General features: G+C 40.5%; 1 long non-coding RNA gene across 1 annotated transcript; it reads left to right on the top strand.

Annotated features, from left to right (window-relative positions):
• Window positions 1–5,202: 5,202 nt before the first annotated feature.
• LOC117613149 lies at window positions 5,203–11,263 on the top strand. Its single transcript, XR_004583671.1, has 3 exons — window positions 5,203–5,446; window positions 10,961–11,110; window positions 11,205–11,263. It is a non-coding gene; the product is annotated as an uncharacterized LOC117613149 (long non-coding RNA).
• The last annotated feature ends 48 nt before the right edge of the window (window positions 11,264–11,311 follow it).

Here is an 11,311-nt window from a genome sequence, read left to right as displayed (position 1 = left end):
ACGGGTTGAGTTTGGAGCGGATAACTCGGGAATGGTCATCCCCATCATGTCTCGGGACTTGGAACGAGTCAATGGACCCATGTAGGACCTTGACAGCTCTTGAGATTTCGGGACTGCCCCTTGTGATCCGGGCTTTTGATCCCTTGAAGCATCAGTTGTCGTCACCTTTTGCACATGCCTTCTTTGTGGATGAGGTATGTTCACCACCTTCTTCTCCATGATGATGGCTTTGTTTTTACCCCTAGAAGAGCACGGGTAAACCTCTTGTGGTGTGGATTCCACAGCATGGGTTTTTGGACTTGACGGAGGTTCGGCCCCTTGGACCTCAGCGTTCTCCACAGAGTCGTCCTTTTGACCTTCCTCACTAGTTTCATTGGTGGAAGACATCAGAACAGAATCTGTAGGATATAGGTCGACCGGGATTGATCCAATCATGATTTGGACCAATTGGGTAGCATTTCTCCTCTTGGAAGTCGGCACAGCCAGGGTGCTCGAGGTGTTCTTGCCTTCAGTCACAAATGGGCTTGTCCCCGAAAGCTCGGCCAAAACTGCCTCAATAGACTCCCTCTTTGCTTCTTTCTTTCTTAAAGCACGCGCAGCCCTCTTTCTTGCATTTCGGAGAGCGTTCTTGGAACGTGCTTTCTTCAATTGGGTCTTGACAACCTTAGGAGTGACCTGAGGCTTGACCCTCTGAATGGGCTTCGGAACGGCGCACTTGATGAGGCTCTCACCAACAATGAAAGTCTTTTTGAACCCCACTCGTTTGGTGCACGCATTCCAGGTAGCTTCGATTTTGTGGAAGAAAATTGTAACTTGTGGTGCCATCGAATATGGTTATGTTAACCTGTGGCATACACAAAAGTAAAAACATTAGTCACTTTATGATTGGAGATGAAAAGGTAAATGGGTCCCACCGGGCGTGCCAAAAATTATGTTGAAGGAAAATGGTGATCCTCCTAATATAATTTCACCACCACTAATTAAATAACGGGGTTTTATTATTTTAGGTTCGACCCATTCGAGACGCAAGTCTCTTAATTACAATCCCTTGCTTCAAGGGAACACCCTTTGATTCCATCATAAAGAAACAGAACGTGTGTGTTTGATTTTGCAACTGCTCCCAAGTCCAACCTCAGGATGCCTACGTATCCCTTGCGGGAATCAAGCCACTCGTAGTTCAAAGAATCGCAATGAATAAATGACCATTGCGAGGGAAATTTGATTTGAATTGTATTGAGAAGTGTTTGAGTGAATTTAGCTGAATAAACCAGGGATTCGATATGGGATTGCATTTGGGATGGTTGCATCTAGATTGAATCTCTAGATTGCCTACGTACCCTTTCAAAGGGATCAAACCAACGTAGTTCGGAATTTGGAAATCAACGGGTAAGTGTGGCCCACTAATTGAGAATTTATGTTTGAGAGACTTGGATTTAATCTCATTAGAGTTTTCATGGGTAGATGACCCATGGAAAATTGGATGGTTTTGTACCACTTTCGTTGTTGTCAATGTCCAAGAAAAATAATGAGTAATTTTAATTATCCCATTAATTTTTCCTAAACATTGACAATTGCGTTTGGGAAAGTTTTTTTTTTTGGCAAAATTTGGTTAAGATAAACCAGATATTTAAATTTGATTGCGGTTGCGTCTATTGGGATGTTAGACTGCCTACGTACCCTTGACGGGATCAAACCGACGTAGTTCCAAATTGATTTGGAAATTAATGGGTAAGTGTGGCCCATTAATTGAGAATGTGTCTTTGGGACAATTTGGAGGTTTCCATAGGTAGATGACCTATGGGAAAAATTGAAAATTAATGGGTAAGTGTGGCCCACTAATTGAGAGTTTGTGTTTAAGAGATTTGAATTTAATCTCATTGAAATTTTCATGGGTAAATGACCCATGAGAAAAATTGAAAATTAATGGGTAAGTGTAGCCCACTAATTGAGAACTTGAATTTGAGAGATTTAATCTCATTGAAATTTGCATGGGTAGATGACCCATGGGGAATTGGATGGTTTTGTACCCTTTTTCCTTTTTCCAATGTCCAAGAAAAATAATGGGCATTTTTGATGAACCCACTAATTCTCTACAATTGACATTTGCATTTGTATCCATGCATGATTTGGAGGATTTGAGATTAATGGGCTATTGTGGTTGATAAGCCTGTTAATCCATATTGATGCTCCTTTGGTATCTTTTGAGAGTGAGCTTAATGCTCGTAGCACGATCAATCATTTATTTGGAATGGAGTCTTCGACACGGTATGGTTGAGTCGCTTGACACTCCTTTATGAATAGCTTCTTTGCCACAGTGATTGATTCCCATATTTCTTGTTGAGATTTTGTGGGCATGTTTGATAGCCATCTTGCATTTGAGAATTGAGGCAGATAGACACGAATGCCGTAAGCATTTTATGGAGCCTTCTTGACCGCCAATTGATTTAGTTCTCGTGAACCTTTGTTGACGCTTTTGTGCTTTTACTTGCATAGCTTAGCACTGCAAGTAGTGAACTCACGTCTTCGTCCCTTGGAATACAAAGGAGTACAAGTGCCTGGACACTTTGTTTTCATTTGTTGCAGTCACCAAAAGTGATGTGAGGGGTTTGAAAGACTTCATGAGTCTTGGTCCAAGTAGGACTTGCACAATGACAGCTGAGGATAAAACTTGGAGCAAATCATTGGTCCGTTTTAAGTGGACTTGTAAGCAAAGCATGAGGCACTTCTGTTGCCTTGAGCTTTTATGCTTCCGGCGTCACTGACTAGTTATTGTTTTCTCGGTTATCAAATTTAGCTTCCATGCCGCTTGAGTCATTCTGTTTGGCTAAGTGCCAGCTTTTTGGATTGCTGGAGAAAATGAGAGAGTAGCCATGACTTGTGCCTGTCTAAATTCCATCATTTTCCTGTAACAAAATAATGTGGTCTCTCTTGACATAAAAGAATGGCAGATATTTTTTCATATGGGAACACAGAGCGTGATGAAAGGCTCTAAACAATGCCATGTTACCCTTTTGGCAGAGGAAGACAAATGTGCTAATAACTTGTCATTACCCATAGGCCCACCAGCAAAATTGGTAATGTATGGCTTGGCTTCATATCACAATGCACAATAAGTATTGCATTATCCTCTGTAAAATATTCAGAGAATTTTGAGAGTACAACTGCTTATCAAGGCTCCCATTTGGCATCTCCACGAGCTTCAATTTTCTTCTGTTTACATTCAGCAAAACATGGTAAAACCAAAGGCCTTGCTTTGCTCCAGCTGGTCCTCTCTACAGCTTGGTGCCATTAACAAGTGTCTTCTAATTTGATTAAGACACTCAAGGATAAAAGTCCTGTCCAAGTAAAATCTGAATTGACCTCCTTCATGATTTGGAACCCCTGGATCTTCCAGGAAAGCAAACCCCTTGTCCATATAGGATTGGGCTATATGTATTTCTTTTATATAAAGAAAGACATGTGCCCCACAAATTAAGATCACCAGCAAAAAGAATGCTTTTGATATTCTTTCTTTGTTTGCTTCTCCAGACCAGCACATAGCCTTGCTCAAAGCCACCTGTTGCACCATCAAAGAGAAGAGGATTTCACGTGGTAACCCACATGCCATTCCTTAGTTTCTTCTCTTTTATCTTACTTATTTTATTTATTGATTGAACTAACTAGGATTTTTTTGGCATGGGCAGCAATAGCAGTAGCAATTGAAGAGCGTCCAATTAATTGGATGCTTCCGGGCTGACTTGGAACCAAAAGAGACAACTTCTCTTATTGTCCTTTGTGTGCTGTAACCTTCGCAAGGTCAATAACCCAAGACAAAGGGAAAGAGAAATCATCTTGCCTTTCACGTGGTAACCCACCCCATGAACTCTTTTTTTTCTTTTGATTTTTCTTTTGTCTGTTTCCATGCTTCTGACCTCTTGTCTTCTCTTTTGTATGTAGAGACTGTGCTGCCAGCTTGAAGGTTTTGGAGATTTCTCTATTTGGTGGAGGAAACCACCTGTCATTTTGCTTCAGAAACCCAAGAGAGAACTTGTGGTAGAAACCCAAGAGAGAACTTGTGGTACTTGCCTTGCCAGCTCCCCTTTTTTTTTGTTTGCTGTTGCTGTACCATTGCCCATGTCCTTTTTGTTTTTACAAACAAAACCCAACACACAGAACCTCTTTTTCCTTTGCCCCATTCTTCCTCTGTTGGCTTGCAGGCAGCTAACACTCATGAGGAGGCAATTCAATTTCCATGCGCCCCTTTTGGTTTCGGATGCTTCATACAGAGATTTTACACAGGGACTTGTAATTACAAGCCTTTGCTCTTTTGATTTTGATCCCATGGTGGGTTCATCTCTACATCCATGATTTGAGAGATTCTTTGCTCCTGGAAGAGCTTATTTGGTGGTGCATGATGGAATAGATTATGCCATAAAACATGATGATTGAAATCATCATGGAAGGCAAACTTGAAAACACTGCTGGAGTTCTTTGAGCGGAGCCAAGCCTCGGAGAGATTCTTAACCTTGGTTATGATGATTTCAATCATCATAGCCAAGAATTTCTGTGGATTGATCAAACAAACTGCTGGGTGCGGATCGTATCCTCGGAATTACTTGAGCGGAGCTGTCCCTTAGAGAGATTACTGACCCTTTTTATGATGATAGAAATCATCATGGCCAGGAACCCTTGAGTTGAATGGAACCAGAAATCTTGAGCAAAAGAAAAATCAGAAAATTGTGCCATGAAACTAATCTTTTTACCTTGAAATGGCTCTTTCCTTTCTCAAGTCTGCTTGCTAATTTTTCTTCTTGCTCTGATTGTTCTCCTTTCTGCTCTTTTTCTGTCCTCCTGCCGTTCTCCTCCCTTTTTTCTTGCTCCTCTCGTGTCATGCCTCTTATAGAGGGTATCTTATGATGAGTTTGAATTCAAGCTGATGACCACTTCTCAACCGAGATACTTATCTCTTGGTGTTTCAAAACCACTGAAATACATCTATTTTATTTTTAGATGTTTTTCTTGATAAGATTGCAGGGACAAAACAAATTCAATTCTAACCCAAGTCAAATCCTTGGCTAATTGCTTTTGTGAAAATTTTCCGTTCAACATGGATATAGACATAGCTGGTTGCACTTCCTTAAAAATGTTACCACATCTTTCGTCAAATTGCTCATCAGTGGATATAAACAACGAAATATATTTTGGTGGGTTTAATTGTACCAATTCAGTTGATGCACAAGGTCAACAAAGCCACGATGACGAGGAGGCTAGTCCTAGTGGAAGTGGTAGCTCTCACCAAAAATCTCTCTTCTGCAATACCTATGCTCTTTCCGAAGAGGCAGACTTAAATGATGTTGTTGACGAAGCTCGGCCCAGAAAAGGAACAAAGATCCATGTGTTTGGGATTGACCTATGATTCGTCACTTTGAAAGCAAGAGGCATCACAGCTGCTGCATTTCAATTCAATGTGAGTTGCTGCTTTTGCTGATTCAACTTTTCATTTTTTTGGATTTGGCCTACTATTGTATGTTCCACTGCTTGTCCTTTGTGGAAAACGATGGGAAGAATATTTTCTTTCATTGTACTTTTGTTTACAATATTACACATGTATATATGAAAAAGCTAGGAAAGGCTAAGGTTCCATTGGCCAGTCTAAGAGCTGATGGCCGACACACTAAAACCAGGAAAAAACTATGCCCCTAAATTAAGGACGTGTAAAATAATCACTAAATCAATCACAGCTAGCAGCCACCAAGCTAACCTCACAGCTAGCAGCCACCCATACGTCCAATACTCCCCCTCAAGCTGGATCAAAGGGATTAATTGATCCAAGCTTGGACAGCAAGCGTTGAAACTGAGTGGAAGCAAGAGACTTGGTGAAAACATCTGCAAGTTGATCATGGCTCCGAGTGAATGTGGTTTGAATTACCTTGGACTGAACTTGTTCACGAACATAGTGACAGTCAACTTCAATGTGTTTGGTCCGTTCATGGAACACGGGATTGGAGGCAATATGCATAGCTGCCTGATTGTCACAAAAAAGAGACATAGGTTTGTTGCTCAAAAAACCCAAGTCTGAGATAAGGCTCTTGAGCCAAATGAGTTCACATGCAGTGGAAGCCATGGCTCTATACTCAGCTTCAGCACTTGAGCGAGCAATTACATTTTGCTTTTTGCTCTTCCATGTCACGATGTTTCCTCCAACAAATGTGCAGTAGCCTATAGTGGATTTTCTATCAATAGCATTCCCTGCCCAGTCAGCATCGGTGTATGCCATGATTTGAGTATGACCATTGTTCTTCATGATAATTCCCCGACCAATGGAGCCCTTGAGGTATCTTAGAATCCTTTTAACAACATTTAAATGAGCCTCAGTGGGTGCATGCATGAATTGGCTTACAAGACTGACGGCGTAAGTTATATCCGGTCTAGTAATGGTCAGATATATAAGCTTACCCACCAGTCTTTGATAGTGACTTATATTGCTGAGAGGCTCTCCTTCCAAATCCAACTTCAATTTGCTATCAAGAGGTGTACAGGCCGGTTTGCAATCTATCATCTTCACTTCTTGAAGCAAGTCAATCACATACTTCCGTTGACTTAAAAACAGTCCCTTGGGAGAAGTAGCCATTTCAATCCCAAGGAAGTATTTTAACACTCCTAAGTCTTTAATAGCAAACTTCTGATGAAGAGAATGCTTAAGAGTGTTAATCTCATCAATATTATCACCTGTGATGATAATATCATCAACATAGATTAGAACAACTAATTTGCCAACTGATCCCGTTCGAACAAACAAGGATGAATCAGCATGACTTCTCTTGAAACCAAACTTTTCAAGTACAGAGCTCAGCTTGGCATACCAGGCACGTGGAGATTGTTTCAATCCATAAATGGATTTGTGAAGCTTGCAAACCATACTTGAATTCTGTGCTTGTGGATGACCAGGAGGGAATTGCATGTAAACTTCCTCTTCAAGGTCTCCATGCAAAAAAGCATTTTTTACATCCATTTGGTACAACGGCCACTCATGATTAATTGCAACAGATAACAAGACCCTCACTGTACTCATCTTAGCCACAGGAGCAAATGTCTCCTTATAATCAACTCCAAACGTTTGAGTAAAACCGCGAGCCACCAACCTTGCCTTGTGTCTTTCAATTGAGCCATCAGAATTAAATTTGGTTTTGTAGATCCACCTACTGCCTACCACCTTCTTTCCCTTTGGAAGCTGGACTACACTCTAGGTTTTATTTTCATCCAAAGCCTTGAGTTCTTCTTCCATGGCTAGCCTCCAAACATCTTGAAGATTGGCTTCTTGAAAATTCCTTGGTACACTTTCATTTGACAATTTACTGAGAAAAGCTGCATGGGAGTGAGAGACTTTGGAGTAATTTACAAACTTATGAATTGGGTACCTTACATTGAACGTTACATAGTCTTGTAGCCTTGATGGTGGATGTCTATCTCGAGTTGGATTCCTCCGAGGTTGAGATGGGATCACAGTAGGTTCAGCTCCACTCTCTTCTATAAATGATGTGTCATTGTCATGAGGAACAACTTGTGCTTCGGAGGCTTCAGTTTCATCTCCAATAATCGCGTTGTCAATATTGGTTGCATGAGAGTCACTGTTGTGAGGTACTGAATGAACACAATCACTTGTTTCGACTGGATTTGGTAATGGAAAGAAATCCAGTAAGTGCTCCCCCTGACGATTTTGATCTGATGGTTTGTTGAAATATGGTTTGATCTCATCAAACCTTACATCTCTTGAAACAAATAGCTTTCTGGAACATGGATTGTAACATTTGTAACCTTTTTGAGTGGAGGAGTAACCCATGAAAACACACTTAATTGCCTTGGGATCAAGCTTGTCTCGGTGATGGGATTGGATATGAGCATAACAAGTGCATCCAAAAATTCTCAGATGGGAAAGGTTAATTTTTTTGTTTTGCATGACCTCATATGGTGATTTTGAATCCAAAACCCGACTAGGCAGTTTGTTGATGAGGTAGGTAGCTGTAAGAACTCCTTGAGACCAAAACCTCTTAGGCACATTCATTTGTAACATTAGAGCTCTGGTTTTCTCAAGTAGATCCCTATTCTTCCTTTCGGCAATTCCATTTTGCTGAGGAGTACCTACACAACTTGTTTGATGTATAATGCCATGTGTGCTCAAATAGTTAGTCATATTTTTGGATGTATATTCAGTGCCATTATCAGACCTTAGTATGTGAATTTGAGACGAAAAATGGTTCATGACAAGATTATGAAAATTCTTGAAAGCATCCATGACTTCACTTTTGAATTTTAGGAGGTACAACCAAGTGACTCTTGAAAAATCATCAACAAAGGTAACGTAGTACCTATAACCATCAAAAGACTCTAGAGGTGCAGGTCCCCAAACATCGGAGTGCACTATCTCAAAAAGCTTGCTAGCTCTAGATATGGAAGAATTAAATGGAAGTCTAGTAAATTTTGACAAATGACAGATTTCACATACAAGTGAGGATTTGCATAAGCTAGGGAACAAAGTAGACAAAACAAATTCTGAGGGATGTGCTAGACGTTGGTGCCACAATTGATGTTCTAGATTTGAACTGACTTGGAACCCTTTTGGAACATTAAGGTTCTTTGAAAAATAGTACAGCCCATTTAGGTAGTGACCTTCACCAATCAGCTTCTTGGTGGCTAGATCCTGAAAAACAACATTGTGAGGGGAGAAAATTGCACGACAGTTGAGAGAATTTGTAATCCTTCCTACGGACAGCAATTGAAAAGGAAATGATGGAACATATAATGCTGTGGACTCAACACTATCTGAAATCAGTTTAACTTTCCCTCTACCTAGAACGGGTACACCTCTACCATTTGCTATAGAAACTAGTGATGGTGTAGTGTAGCTTTCAAAATTGTATAGCTTTGAATATTGATTTGTCATGTGATCAGTGGCACCTGAGTCTATAATCCAAAAATCATAAGAATGACTAACATTTAGAGCAGTTGAAAGAGCACACATAATACCTGGAACATCTCCTTGAGGTACACGATTAGACTCAGCTAAGAATCCTGCAAACTGCCCAAGGAGAGCAGTTTGATTTTCTCCCGTCAATACTTCGCTTGTGCTTCCTTTTTTGGTGTGAAGATAGGCTGAGAATTCATTTATCAAGTTAGCCGGATTGGCTGTGAAGTTCATCAGCCCATCAATTGATGTAGCAGCAGCAGCATGGTTTTTGGTTGTATGTGATCTGGTTTGTGAGCCCTTGTAGTCTCTTGAAGGCTTGTTCTCAAACTTTGGCTTCAACTCAGGGTGTAATATCCAGCATCGATCTATTAGATGTCCAATATTATTGCAGTGTAAACACTTCAGATCTGGCCTTTTTCCCTTGTACACTCTATCTCCAGATGACTTGTGGTTTGTCACAAAAGCTCTAGCATCAGACACACTAGATTTGATGTCAACATTCATGACTTTCCTACGTACTTCTTCTCGCTGGATAGTAGTGCAAACACTTGCAAATGATGGAAGTTCGGGGTTCATTAGAATATGGCTTCTAAGATCTTCATATTTAGACCCCAAACTTGCAAGCAAATGAAAAATTTTGTCTTCCTCAGACCTCTTTAACAGTATGGCAGCATCGATAGTATGTGGTCGATACATATCTAGTTCGTTCCACATATTTTTCATGCAACCGAGATGATGAACAAAGGATTTATCACCTTGTTGGAGACTTGCAAGATTCCTCTTAAGTTGGAACACTCGAGCTGCATTGTTTTGATTGCCATACATATCTTTGACTGCCTTCCAAAGAGAAAGAGAAGATTCTGAAAAACTGAAGATTTCAGACAGCTTAGGATCCATGGAGTTAAGGAGCCACGACATGACCAGTTGGTCTTTGCACAGCCATGCTTCATTCTCCGGAGACGAATCTTCAGGTGCCTCAATGGTTCCATTAACAAATCCGAGTTTGGATCTTCCTCCAAGGGCAAGAGTTACTGCTCTAGACCATGGAAGATAGTTAAACTCATTTAACAACACAAAGCACAGTCGCTGGTTTGGGTTGACTTCAGCTTCTGGAAAACTAGAAGGAGGTGCTGTGAAGCTTTCAGCTTCAGAGCCAAAAAGATTATCTTCTGCCATTATTGAATGGCATGTACAGAAGAAACAAAGGAGAGCTGATGGCCGACACACTAAAACCAGGAAAAAACTATGCCCCTAAATTAAGGACGTGTAAAATAATCACTAAATCAATCACAGCTAGCAGCCACCAAGCTAACCTCACAGCTAGCAGCCACCCATACGTCCAATATCCTTCATTCTTTTAGCCTTGTGTTGCTCTAAGTTTTGTTTTTCACCTATTGCTCCTTCATTTGGTTGGCCCGCTTCATTCTTAAACTACAGCAGGGGGTGCATAGCACTTTTGATTTGGAGGGTAACCACTTTGATTTGCTACTTAGGCCTTGCCCCCTCTTATTTTTGCAAACTTCGTTAAAAACTCCTTCTTCTCAAATATCTGCACCTCAATACTTAAAAGGCCAATAACGCTGCTCTCACAGTCACAATTGATATTATTAGTAAGTCACCCCCATCTGTCTCCCTGCATTTTATTTTCTAGCCAGACATTTATCATTAGATTCATCACTTATTGTTTCTTTGATGATAATTCCTCTCTCTCTCTCTCTCTCTCATGTACTTTTTTCATCTTGATCGATAACATGAGCTGGATATTATATGCATATGAGAAAGAACTTTTCTTTGTTAACATACAGCAAATCTGTAAGTAGTTACATTTAGCAATCAATTATAGGTCTTCCATTTTGTTTCATTTTGATATTAGGTAGGAGAAGAGAACAATTCCCTTGCTACATTTTGTTTGTTTTTTTCCATTGCAAAATTACATATATGCAGGATTATGATGCAAATATAAACAGGACATACTGTTAACTTTTTTTGTTTTTTGTTTTTGTTTCTGCATTCAAGTACATAATAACAAGACTACTGCTGTTGAAGCCAACCAATTGTGTCATGTAGTCAACCAAAATTTGGGGTCCTGATGCCGTGGCCGGTACTGGGCACAATGCTAATGTGCAACTTGAACTGATCGAAAGTAGTCGTGTGCTTATTGCCCAGGTTCGCATGAAATTTGCACCTAAAGATCACCTACCTGGTTCTTATCGGCACAACTGATGTGACTTTTTAAACTGCTCTATTCTGTTGTGTGCAGGATGGAATAGGCCAACAAGAATTCTCAATCAGGCGCGTAAACATTTGCATTGAATCGATCTAAAACCGACCAATTGCTTTGTCGGAACTCCTCCCCTGTCTGCTTCA

The sequence above is a fragment of the Prunus dulcis genome, unplaced genomic scaffold (genome assembly GCF_902201215.1).
Source record: "Prunus dulcis unplaced genomic scaffold, ALMONDv2, whole genome shotgun sequence".
Taxonomy (NCBI): domain Eukaryota; kingdom Viridiplantae; phylum Streptophyta; class Magnoliopsida; order Rosales; family Rosaceae; genus Prunus; species Prunus dulcis.
The sequence above is the reverse complement of the archived record's forward strand: the minus strand, read 5'-3'. Positions and strand labels throughout refer to the sequence as shown.